This window comes from Drosophila takahashii, chromosome 3R, assembly GCF_030179915.1.
Source record: "Drosophila takahashii strain IR98-3 E-12201 chromosome 3R, DtakHiC1v2, whole genome shotgun sequence".
In the NCBI taxonomy this organism is placed as follows: domain Eukaryota; kingdom Metazoa; phylum Arthropoda; class Insecta; order Diptera; family Drosophilidae; genus Drosophila; species Drosophila takahashii.
In genome coordinates, this window is record NC_091681.1 from 677,470 (window position 1) to 690,122 (window position 12,653).

The window sequence follows — 12,653 nt, forward strand, 5'->3', positions numbered from 1 at the left end:
TCCGTTAAAGATTACGTTCCCCCTATACGATTTTTGGGGTCCCAAATCGACCCACCCTAATATACATACATACATATGCCGGCGAAATTAAGTCGTTTTTCTGCCGCGAAATTAAGTCCCTGCTAAACGTCATAAGATCGCGCGAAATAATGTCGTCTCTAAATTTGTTATGGCGAACTTATGACGCTTTAAAGTGACATAAGTTCGCCATAACAAATTTAGAGACGACATTATTTCGCGCGATCTTATGACGTTTAGCAGGGACTTAATTTCGCGGCTGGCGAAACTATGTCCTTTATTCCTCGGCGTTCTTATGTCACTTTAAAATGACAAGTCCGCCACAAGTAGTTTTTAAACGTCATAATTTCGCGCGGAATTATGTCGCTGCTAAGCGACAAAATTATGTCGTTTTTTCTGCGGCGGACTTATGACGTTCCAAAACGTCATAAGATCGCGAGAAATTATGTCGTTTAAAAACGGCGGAATTAAGTCGTCACCCCAATTACTTCAATGGCTCATAGGCTTTGATTGACTCAAATTATGATGGAACCTTAAATGCAATTATGTAGAAGGGCATCTAAGCAATTTTTTGGCATAGGTTTTGTAATAAAAAGCACAGACCCTCCAGGATATCTTAAGTCAAAACAATTAATGTTGATATTTTTTCAAACCGCGATTGCACAAATACCACCCGTTAAACGCGAAAAATAAGTATGCAGATTTGCTTATATCCGTCTATATTAACACAATTTAATGCCCATAGTGCTGCACCAAAAACACTGTCGGCCTGTGTAACTATACAGTACAACATGGAAAATATATCCGCCGTTCTGTTTTCAAAATCTGAAAATAATCATCAAAACGATTTAAGCCATATTCCTTGTGGCCTTTGGTTTAGATATTTTACATATTATCTTTGGTTTTAGATATTATAGCGACTTAAAGATTTGGTGTAAAAATTGATTATTAAATCTTAATCCGATTCAAGTTTTAGGTACACAACATCAACATTATTTTAGGTGAAGACATTAAGAGGAACAAGAAGTTATTAAATTGGTTTAAAGCAGTAAATATAAAACTGTAGACACAAAAGTGTAAATAAAACATAGCATTTGGTATTAAAATACAACAAATACAAACTGGTATTTTCCAGACATCTTAAAGCCTATCTCACGATAGCGGCACTTTTTCATTAAACAGCCTTAGGTCAATACCTTTTATAATCTTCATTAAATGCAAATGAAATTTCATTCGACTCTTGAGATATGGCCAATTTTTAATTGAAATTTTTAAATCGCTAAAATATTCAACCACGAGCTAAGCCAGAAGTACTACATATGGGGCTTAAATCATATTGATGAGTACTTTCAGATTTTGAAATCCAAAATGCAGTTACATTTAAAAACCAAAAAAACATGGCACAGTGTTACATTACACTAATTTACAGAAAAATAAGAATATATATAAATAAATATTGTTTGTGTTTGACTGAAGAGGCAAACAATAAAAAAGATTGGGGCTTATACTGAAATATAGTGTTATATATTGTGTACTTAGAATACAATTTAAGTTATATTCGCGGATTAAATTCACGGGTGTCTTCTTTCCAATCCCAAGTTCTTCTCTGTGTTACTAACTCGAACCGTTCTGTTTTCCCAAATCTCACGGCTCTATCGCGATGACAAAACTGCACACGCCTCCCGCAATGCTCGACGTAGCATTATATGATTCTGATTGAGTCAGCGCTGTAAGATTATTCGGAATATATAAGGTGTGTTTCAAAATTATACGACACCAACACACTTATTTTTTGAAAATTTGTAGCGTTGTTGTTGTTTATAGAAAGCGAAACATTTAAATGCAGATCGAAAAAAGAATGTATGATGTGTACGAAAAAAAATACCACGCGTCCTTGATCCTCTTTTTAAGGACTTACCGCTAATTTTTCGAAATATAGTCTTTTTTGGCTATGTGCGATCGTTTCATAATTATATGACACCATCGATTTTTTCCGGTTCCAATGATCAATCTTAACCGAAATTTTTTTTCTGGTTAAATATAAACTAAAAGGTTCCATTTTGAGAGTAATCCAGCCCAAAGGTCCTTTCAATCTTCAACCCATACATAAATATTGAATATGTCTCTCTACACCTTAAAAAAGTACTTTTTCGAAGTCATATCCCACAATTCGTCTTAACTTTTGTCTGGTCAATATTCTTAGCACCTTTTAATCAAATAAGAATCCTGTTTAGTTCATTACGTGCACGAAACAGACCTCCAAAATAATTTTTTAAAGACTGCCCGATTGGAACAAAACTAGTTTTATTCCAAAAATATTTGATTTTGGGCGATACTTTCTGTCAAAATGCAAAAATTTGTTCTTCAAAACCTTAATAAACTTTCCACATTTCACGATTGGAACATTTGAAATGCGAACCACAGTCTGCGCCCCCTTAATGAAATCTCATGCAGAAAACACTCAAATTCATATGAAAAAATTTGGAACAAACTTTAAAGTGGCGCGGACTGGGGTTCGCATTTCAAATGTTTCAATCGTGAAATGTGGAAAGTTTATTAAGTTTTTGAAGAACAAATTTTTGCATTTTGACAGAAAGTATCGCCCATAATCAAATATTTTTGGAATAAAACAGGTTTTGTTCCAAACGGGCAGTTCTTTAAAAAATTATTTTGGAGGTCTGTTTCGTGCACGTAATGAACTAAACAGGATTCTTATTTGATTAAAAGGTGTTAAGAATATTGACCAGACAAAAGTTAAGACGAATTGTGGGATATGACTTCGAAAAAGTACTTTTTTAAGGTGTAGAGAGACATATTCAATATTTATGTATGGGTTGAAGATTGAAAGGACCTTTGGGCTGGATTACTCTCAAAATGGAACCTTTTAGTTTATATTTAACCAGCAAAAAAATTTCGGTCAAGATTGATCATTGGAACCGGAAAAAATCGATGGTGTCGTATAATTATGAAACGATCGCTCATAGCCAAAAAAGGACTATATTTCGAAAAATTAGCGGTAAGTCCTTAAAAAGAGGATCAAGGACGCGTGGTATTTTTTTTCGTATACATCATACATTCTTCTTTCGATCTGCATTTAAATGTTTCGCTTTCTATAAACAACAACAACGCTACAAATTTTCAAAAAATAAGTGTGTTGGTGTAGTATAATTTTGAAACACACCTTATGAAAGTATTAGAGATCGAGTTAATGATGTAGTGGTAAACAACAAAGCTTGGTAATTGACCGTTTAAATGTTGCATTTTGAGTTTTGATGGTTACGACACGTACGAGTTCAGATGTAACTAAATGATACGCCTCTAACTTTCATTGAGCAGGCGGAGTCCCGTCATCCCTTAGAATTACTATCATTGAATTCTAGAATTATTATCATTGAGTTTCAGATTTTTTTGGGGTCATGCTTCTATGCGTATGAGTACCGTCGAAAGCTCTTTATACACTTGTCAGAAAAAGTATGCGTACAAATATTTTCCGCAACTTTAGAGCTTAAAAATACTCGTAAAAATGTCATTTTAATTTTAACATTTAGTACACATATTAAGCTTTAATTTAACGTAACTTATTAATTTCTAGCACCTTTACTTTTCCTAATATAAACAAAAATGTAAAAATTGGCCGGATTTCGCATCAGAAAAAGTATGCGTACAAATGCTTATAGTTTTAGAAAAAGCCATATTTTGGGCAAAGTACGACGAGTTTAGTACGGAGTTTGATACCCTTTATGTTTTATAACTTCAGTCTACATATTCGGCATCGATTGGACCAATGTCCTTGCATCCTTCGCCGTTATTTGATTCCATTCCTCGACATTGAGTTTTTTCAGCATATCCTTGGATGCAAGGGTGTGAAGGTGAGTCCTGCCCTCCAGGACATCACAAAAATGCTTTTCGGGATTGAGATATACTATTGTAATAGAGAATGTAGCTGTTTTACACATAAAAGCTTTGTTTTGTGGGCACAATGTTAAGGTTCGTTGTCCTCTTGATACCAAAAGTCGTTTTCGAGTCCCACTTTCAGGGCGCTTTAATTTGCTGTCTTAAAGTGCATAAAACAACCAACAAAATGAGGTATCGTTTATTAAAATCGGTCAACAACCTAACGAGAAATGGGTATAAAAACTTTCTTATTTAGATAGAAGGTTAGTTATAACCGTTACTCGTAGAGTAAAAGGGTATATTGTATTCGTGCAAAAGTATGTAACAGCTAGAAGGAAGCGTTTCCGACCCCATAAAGTATATATATTCTTGATCAGGGTCACTAGCCGAGTCGATCTAGCCATGTCCGTCTGTCCGTCTGTCTGTCTGTATGAACGCTGAGATCTCAGAAACTACAAAAGCTAAAAGGTTTAGATTTTCCACACATATTCTTTGGCTTCCTACGCAGCGCAAGTTTATTTCAGCCGAGCGCCACGCCCCCTTTAACGCCCACAATCACCCACTAAGGATTTTAAAATGGGTCCTGCACCCACATCTTTAAAGATTTCCGAGAAGTATAAATGCAATTTTGTTGTGTATATTTATATCTATCGAAATGTAGAAGACATTTTTCAAATCGGACCATCCATTAAAAAGTTATACGCATTCAAAATTGTCAATATATATCTATCTCCCTCGCACTCCCTTTAGCTGAGTTACGATTATTAGTCGGGACACCAACCCGAGTACAGCGTTTGCTGAGTGACGGGTATTAGATAGTCGGGACACCAACCCGACTATAGCGTTCTCTCTTGTTTTTTTTTTAAATTCGTATGAAATTCGTGCATTACGCCAAAGCAGTTGTTTGCTAGCCATTTCTCGTTAAGTTGTTGACCGATTTTAATAAACGATACCTCATTTTTTTGGTTGTTTTATGCACATTAAGACAACAAATTAAAGCGCCCTGAAAGTGGGACTCGAAAAGGGCTTTTGGTACCAAGAGGACAACGAACCTTAACATTGCGCCCACAAAACAAATCTTTTATGTGTAAAACAGCTACATTCTCTATTACAATAGTATATCTCAATCCCGAAAAGCATTTTTGTGATGTCCTGGAGGGCAGGACTCACCTTCACACCCTTGCATCCAAGGATATGCTGAAAAAACTCAATGTCGAGGAATGGAATCAAATAACGGCGAAGGATGCAAGGACATTGGTCCAATCGATGCCGAATATGTAGACTGAAGTTATAAAACATAAAAAGTATCAAACTCCGTACTAAACTCGACGTACTTTGCCCAAAATATGGCTTTTTCTAATACTATAAGCATTTGTATGCATACTTTTTCTGATGCGAAATCCGGCCAATTTTTACATTTTTGTTTATATTAGGAAAAGTAAAGGTGCTAGAAATTAATAAGTTACGTCAAATTAAAGCTTAATATGTGTACTAAATGTTAAAATTAAAATGACATTTTTAAGAATTTTTTTAAGATGTTTTTTTAAGCTCTAAAGTTGCGGAAAATATTTGTACGCATACTTTATCTGGCAAGTGTAAGTGATGCGGGAGCTTCCAGCCGTTCTCATCAAATGTTTGATTGACTTAACGATCGCTCCCCAAAGCCCCCAAAAATTCGGCGATCGGGGTAGGCAAAAGTGCCATTACATTTACTTGTCAACTAATGTTTCTGCGCCCGTGTTATCGTTATCTGGCTGCCTTGAGTGCTCATTCCGGAGTGCTTTGTCCACGCTCACAAAATTGGTGCCATTGTCGCTATATATGTGACGACATAGTCCGCGTCGTCCTATGAACCGATCCAGTGCCCAAAGAAAATGATCCGATGTGAGTCCGGTGACTACCTCCAGATGAACAGCCTTGGACGCCAAACAGATGAATATGGCGATATAACGCTTATACGTTGCTGTTCCTCTCAGTCGGACAGCCTTAAGTTCAAGGGCTCCGGTTTAGTCGATGCCGGTAGCCCAAAAGCGATGACATGGCGGGTTGATTCGATGTGTTGGTAAATTCCCCATGAGTTGCTTGCCAACTGTTGAACAAGCACGAAAACATTGCATGCATCCTCGCATCATCCGTCTGGTAGCTACGCGTCCGTTTACAATCCAAAATCGTAAAAGTGTTTACGCTAGTGTCAGCTGAACTCCTTCATGAAGCGTGGCATGAAGTGCATCTTTAATAACAAGATCTGTGAATGAGTGTTGTGCGGGCAAGATTATCGGATGTTAACGATTGAACGATAAATGCACGTGACTTATGCGGTTATTCCACTACATTGTTCGGGTCATTCATTAGTGCAATTTTTTCTCAGCATATACAATTTTACGTAGGTGCGAGCAAGACAGATATATGTCGGCTGCAATAAGCAATCAATGAGCAAATTGTAAAAACCGATGGGCACTTTTGGTATTTTTTTTTTTAGTATTGTAAAATGCCTCAATACGGTACTACCTGAACCGATGAGCAATGAGCAAAATTGAATCTAAAAAGTACAATTTTGCTCATTTATTAGAGCTACTGTGAAATGGGATCAATAATAAAAATTGATTTGATTTTTTTTGGTTGAATTGCCAAACCTTTTGCGTCTAATAAGGTGCTATAAACAAATATGAACAATACAAAAATTATTTTAGTGGCCTAATTACTCCGTTGCCAACTAAAAATAACTCGCATATTTCTATATAAAGACATAACTGCGTCTATAAATTTATATAAAATTGCCTTCCTAAAAATTAATGCCGGGTATGATAAAATTAAAAACAATTACAGATGTACTTTAAACAGCCCAAAACAATTTAAAAACTTGGTAAAAGTGTCTGATTTTTTGGCAACACAAACTATTAATTTTACAGCCTTCAACCTTAATGATTTAACCAGTCAAAGTTATTTGAATTATAAAGTTTAAATTTAACGTCTAAATTTTAAGTGACCATGCCATCTTATCCAAACAAATCCCAAAAATAGCATATATATTTGTCCCTTTCTAAGCCTCCAATGAATGCTCTAATGAATGAGCCAAACAATGTAGTGGAATAACCGCATTAGGCGGCCACGGACGGGAAGAACGTTATCTTCAATAAACGGGGTTAGATTTCGCAGTTTGCTTAGCTTCGAAAGTTGTTTAGAACGAAAAAATCACTGTTACGCTGCATCGGAGCTTACCGGCGCACGGCTAAACAACAACTTAGCTTACAGCTGATTGGGTTCGACTCACAAGCAGCTCTTTATATTAATGAGCAGCTTTTAAGAGAGCACTACATAATCTTTAAAGAGGCCATGAAACTAAAAAAGCATAAAATTTTGACAGCCGTCTTTACTCGCAGAGGCTTTGTGCATGTCCGCTGCGGTGACAATATGTTATACCGCATTGAGCGTATGGATGAGCTTTCAGCGCTCTCTCGTGATCTGAGCGTACAAACACAAACCGCTCTTCCCCTCTCTTCTACATCGGGTACAACTTCCGCTGCTTCATCTGGATCGCATGATAGGGCTGGTGCTCTTAACAGTGAGAGCTTTCGCCCCTAAAATTGTACCTTTATATTTATATTTATTAACATATTTATCTGTAGTATTTATGCCTTTATATTTAATTATTGTTAATTGTCAAAAGTTTGCAACTATCTCGTTATCTCCTAAATTTATCTTTTTTGCTAAAGCGCGCTTCTCAGTAGGTCCTCAACATGTTCGACCAGACTGAAGTAGGTAGTTCCATACTTGCGAGTTTAATAAGAATCTTAGCTAAGCACAAAAAGGGAATTAAGGTCGTTCATATTAATGCACAGAGTCTTTTGAAAAAAATTGATGAGTTTAGGTACTTGTTTGTCCAGTCTAATGTTGATGTTATTTGCGTGTCTGAAACTTGGTTCTTGTCCGATTTTAGTGATTTGTCTATTGCGTGTGATGACTATGTTGTTTATCGTGCAGATCGTTTTAGTAATGCTGGTGGTGTCGCTATTTATGTGAACAAAAAATTGAATTCTACCGTTAAGTGTAAGCATCCAATCGATAGCGAAATTGAATATTTATTCTTAGAACTTTCAGGTAAAGATCTTTCTTCGAAAGCACTAATAGGATGCATTTACCGGCCGAATCGTACTATTGACCATGCCCCCTTAATAAATGTTCTGCGTGAAATATCTGTTGAATATACAGATGTTATTATTACTGGCGACTTTAATAGCAATATCTTAAGGGAAAAACATCTGCTTGATAGTTTCGAATCTATAGGCTTGACTTCAGTTAATTTATACACTCCTACACATTTTACCAACACCTGTGATACTCTTCTTGACCTTTTTTTTGTTAATGTCCCTAGTAAGATTTTATTGTATGACCAAGTCTCTGTACCAGTTTTCTCTAAGCATGACCTCATCTTTCTGACGTATGATTTGACTTTAGCTTATAATTCTGACACTTTCGAATTTAGGGACTATAAAAATATTAACTATACTGAACTTGAAGTAGAGTATAATAATTGTGATTGGACGTCCATATATATGTCTCCCAATATCGAGCATCAATTGAACATTTTTAACAGCAACATTGAGTACCTTTATAACAAATGTGTGTTAATAAGGGAAAAAACTATCCATCCAAAGCAAAATCCTTGGTTTACCCATAATATTAAAAAAAATATAGCGATCCGTGATGCTTTCTACAATAAGTGGAAACGATATAAGACAGAATTTTTTAGAATGCAATACACTCGGGCGCGTGATAATGTCCGGCAGATCATCAGATCTGCAAAGTGCGAATTTTATGGGTCCAAATTTCAAAACTTATCTACTAAAAAAACTTGGCGTGAACTTAAAAATATTGGAATTGGTAACACCAAGCAGCTGGCCCAACACCAAGTGAACGTCAACGATTTGAACAGGAAGTTTGTGCAATTCGATGTACCTGAAGCTACATGTAACAAGTACCTGAATGCCTTACCAGACTGTGATAATAGATTTAGTTTTATGTGCGTTAGCCAATGTGATGTTCTTGAATGTTTACTTAAGGTGAAGTCAAACGCTGAAGGCCTGGATGGCATTAGCCCAAAATTTATTAAATTATTATTACCATTACTCTTTAGCCATATAACACACATTATGAACACAGCATAATTGCTGTGGTAATCCACATCCACTTTTCCCTCTGCATGGAAGTTCGCGAAAATTGTACCTATCCCGAAAAGTCAAACGGAATTCAGACCCATATCCCTACTTCCTTACTTGTCAAAAATTTTTGAAAACATATTGGCGGCACAGATACAACCCTTTATGGATGACCATTCCATGCTTAGTGAAAAGCAATCTGGATTTAGGAAAAATAGGAGCTGTGTTAGTGCCATTACAGATGTAGTTGAGGACATTCGATCGAGGCTAGATAAAAACTGGATAACGTTTTTGACTCTACTTGATCACAGCAAGGCTTTCGATACCGTCAACCATAGTATTCTATGCACAAAACTAAAAAACCTTTTCAATTTTTCCGACTCTGCAGTCATGCTCATGAGGTCCTATCTAACAGGTAGACAACAAGCAGTCGTATCTGGGAGGTGTTGTTTTAGCTTTGTTTCGGTGTCTAGAGGCGTTCCCCAAGGATCTGTGCTAGGGCCTTTATTGTTTTCCATCTATGTTAATGATTTACCCAATGTTCTGTCCCCTTGTGATGTCCATCTATACGCTGATGATGTGCAGTTTTATGTTAGTAAGCCTCTATGTCAAGTCAATGATTGTATTAGTATGTGTAATACCCTGCTTTTCAAAATTAATACCTGGGCCACGGAAAACGGACTATGTCTAAACCCAAAAAAAAGCAAATGCGTAATTATCTACAAAAAACCCTTCGATACATCGCAACTCCCGAATTTAATAATTGGAAATAGCCCTATCAAATACACTCATAGAAATTTTCCGGTAAAATCGCCCTAAAAACAGGGAAAATCGCCCTAAAACGGGGGTCAATGGCGACTAGGCAACAAATCTAGGGCGAATCGCCATAAAAATAAAACCAAAAAAAAGCAACAAAAAATCAATTAATTTTTCAATGATGGGGGGGGGGGGGGGGGTGTGGATATTTCCTGGGAACTGGACTAAACACATACACACACACGAACATCGTTTCAGATAATTTGTTTGTTGAATTGTCGCTATACCGGACGATGCTGTTGAGGGTAGGAGGCAGCAGACTTGTATAACCGCCGGTTATAACTGAAAAATCATCTTTGTAATCGAATTAAGGAGATATATATAAGGAGAAAAAACAACTTACTTGAGAAAAACATTAGGTGTCACTACGAGGGTTCGAACCCACGGCCTCTCGAGTTGGAGTCTAACGCTCTAGCGCTACACCACAGTCCCATCGCGGTATGCGACGTACAAACACTGTACACATCTTATTTTCTTGCGGTCTAAGTTATACAAACAAAAAATTGTATTTTTTTGCTGGTGACTGGGATACTTCGGGCCGTTTCCTCGCATGCTTAACATAAATTAGTCTTTAAACTCAGAATTTCCATATGTATTTAGGTTTTTAAGACTACTTTAAATTTAAAATGCGGACGAAAACAAGAAAGGAAGCTAGCTTCGGCCAGCCGAAGCTTAAATACCCTTGCAGATCATTCCTATTAATTAACAAATCGCAAAAATGTTCAATTAATTTCATTAATCTCATTAATTTTCCGATCGTTCCTATGGCAGCTATATGATATAGTCGTCCGATTTTGATCAAATTAAAATTGAAATTCGGAAATATTTAAAAAGAGTCATATCCTAGAGTAGAAGATAATACAATAAAAACGAAAGAAGCTAGAATTTATTTCCTATTACTTTTCCATTAATTTCCCGATCGTTTCTATGGCAGCTATATGATATAGTAGTCCGATTTTTTAAATAATTTATTCGAAATTCAGAAATATTTAAAAAATAACATCCCCAAAAGTAGAAGGTGATATTTCAAAAAACACCGAAGCTAGAATTTTTTTAACGTTTTCTTTTCCGATCTTTCCTATGGGAGCTATATGATATAGTTGTCCGATCCGGTCGGTTCCGACATATATACTACCTGCAATAGAAAGAAGACTTTTGGGAAAGTTTTCATCCCGATAGCTCAAAAACTGAGAGACTAGTTTGCGTAGAAACAGACAGACGGTCAGACGGACAGACGGACAGACGGACATGGCTAGATCGACTCGTCTAGTGATGCTGATCAAGAATATATATACTTTATGGGGTCGGAAACGTCTCCTTCACTGCGTTGCAAACTTCTGACTGAAATCATAATACCCTCTGCAAGGGTATAAAAACTAATTAGTAATAAAAACTGTAATAAAAAAAAATAAACAGTGTTGACTCACACAGGAATCGAACCCACGACCTGTATTTTCAAACAGCAAAGCTGAAAGTGCGAGTGCTTAGACCGCTGGGCTACCCATTCTTACTTACTTTTTGACCTGTCAACTACACACACATGTACATAACATGTTTTACATGTATGCATCCATTTATTGCGTCATAAAATTTCGCCCTAAAAAACAGAGCAAATTGGCCTTTTTGGAAAAAGTAACCCTAAAAAATATTTTCAATGGCGATTTTTCGTATATTTAGGGCTAGCCACCCGTATAATAAGAAAATTTTTCGTAGCTTTAGGGCGACCTCGGTTTTAGGGCGACTTTTCTAGTATTTAGGTAAAAATTTCTATGAGTGTACGAAGAATCGGCAGGAAACCTGGGTATTACCTTTAACAACACGTTAACATGGAGCAAACATATCTCCAGAGCAACTGGGCGAACATATGGACTTCTGAGACAGCTTTCTACTTCTCAGTCGTTCTTGCCAACCCAACTTCGAATGCTAGTGGCCAAAACAATCTTGGTTCCCACCTTGTTTTACGGTGTCGAGATTTTTGGGCACTGCGACACTCAAGATACTCAAAAATTAACTGTTGCTTGTAATTCGATCGTCCGTTACGTGTTTAATCTTCGTCGCACTGACCACACTTCCCACCTAGTCAATAATGTTCTTGACCTTAGCCTTAGTCAGTGGATTGACCTTAAAACATTAATTTTTATTCATAAGATTGTGTGCACCCGTGAACCGTCTTACTTGTTTCAGAAACTTCTTCCAGCTCAATCGCAAACACAAAATTTTATTATCCCTCGATATAAAACCTTATGCTCGAAGAGACAATTTTTTATAAATGCAATTCGCCTATGGAACTATCTCCCACATGCTATCAAAACAATTAGAAGCGCGTCTCAATTTAAATCGAAAATTAAAAAATTAATGCTAGATCAAAATTAGTTGCAAACTTATAATCAAATTATTAACCCTACTTTGTTAGATTTTAAGTTTTACTTTTAAATTAAATTATTCTTGTTACTCAATCCGATGTGACTAGCGCAATAAATATAAGTTTTTACTTGTAGCGTTAGGATATAAACAAATAAAATTGAAATTGAATTAATCAATTCAGCTTAAACCAATCGAACTATGCTCAGTAGGGCGTCATTGAGTTTTCTTAATTTTAAATGACCATTAGGTCGATCTGCCTTGTGCCGAGAGTTTATACTGAACCTAAGAATGTAGGCGGTTATGCGGATAAGATGGCTAAAGGTAGATGTTGATTTTGTCTGGTTTGGCTTCCAGAATACGATTACACAGTGAGAAAAAAGTCCGTTTATTGGCATAAACTCTAGT

At 36.4% G+C, this 12,653-nt stretch overlaps 1 protein-coding gene across 8 annotated transcripts in view; it reads right to left on the reverse strand.

The window, feature by feature from the left end:
- Positions 1–12,653, reverse strand: part of Myo81F (Myosin 81F) — a 1,428,838-nt gene that overhangs the window by 547,285 nt on the left and 868,900 nt on the right. The gene's annotated exons all lie outside the window — the stretch shown is intronic.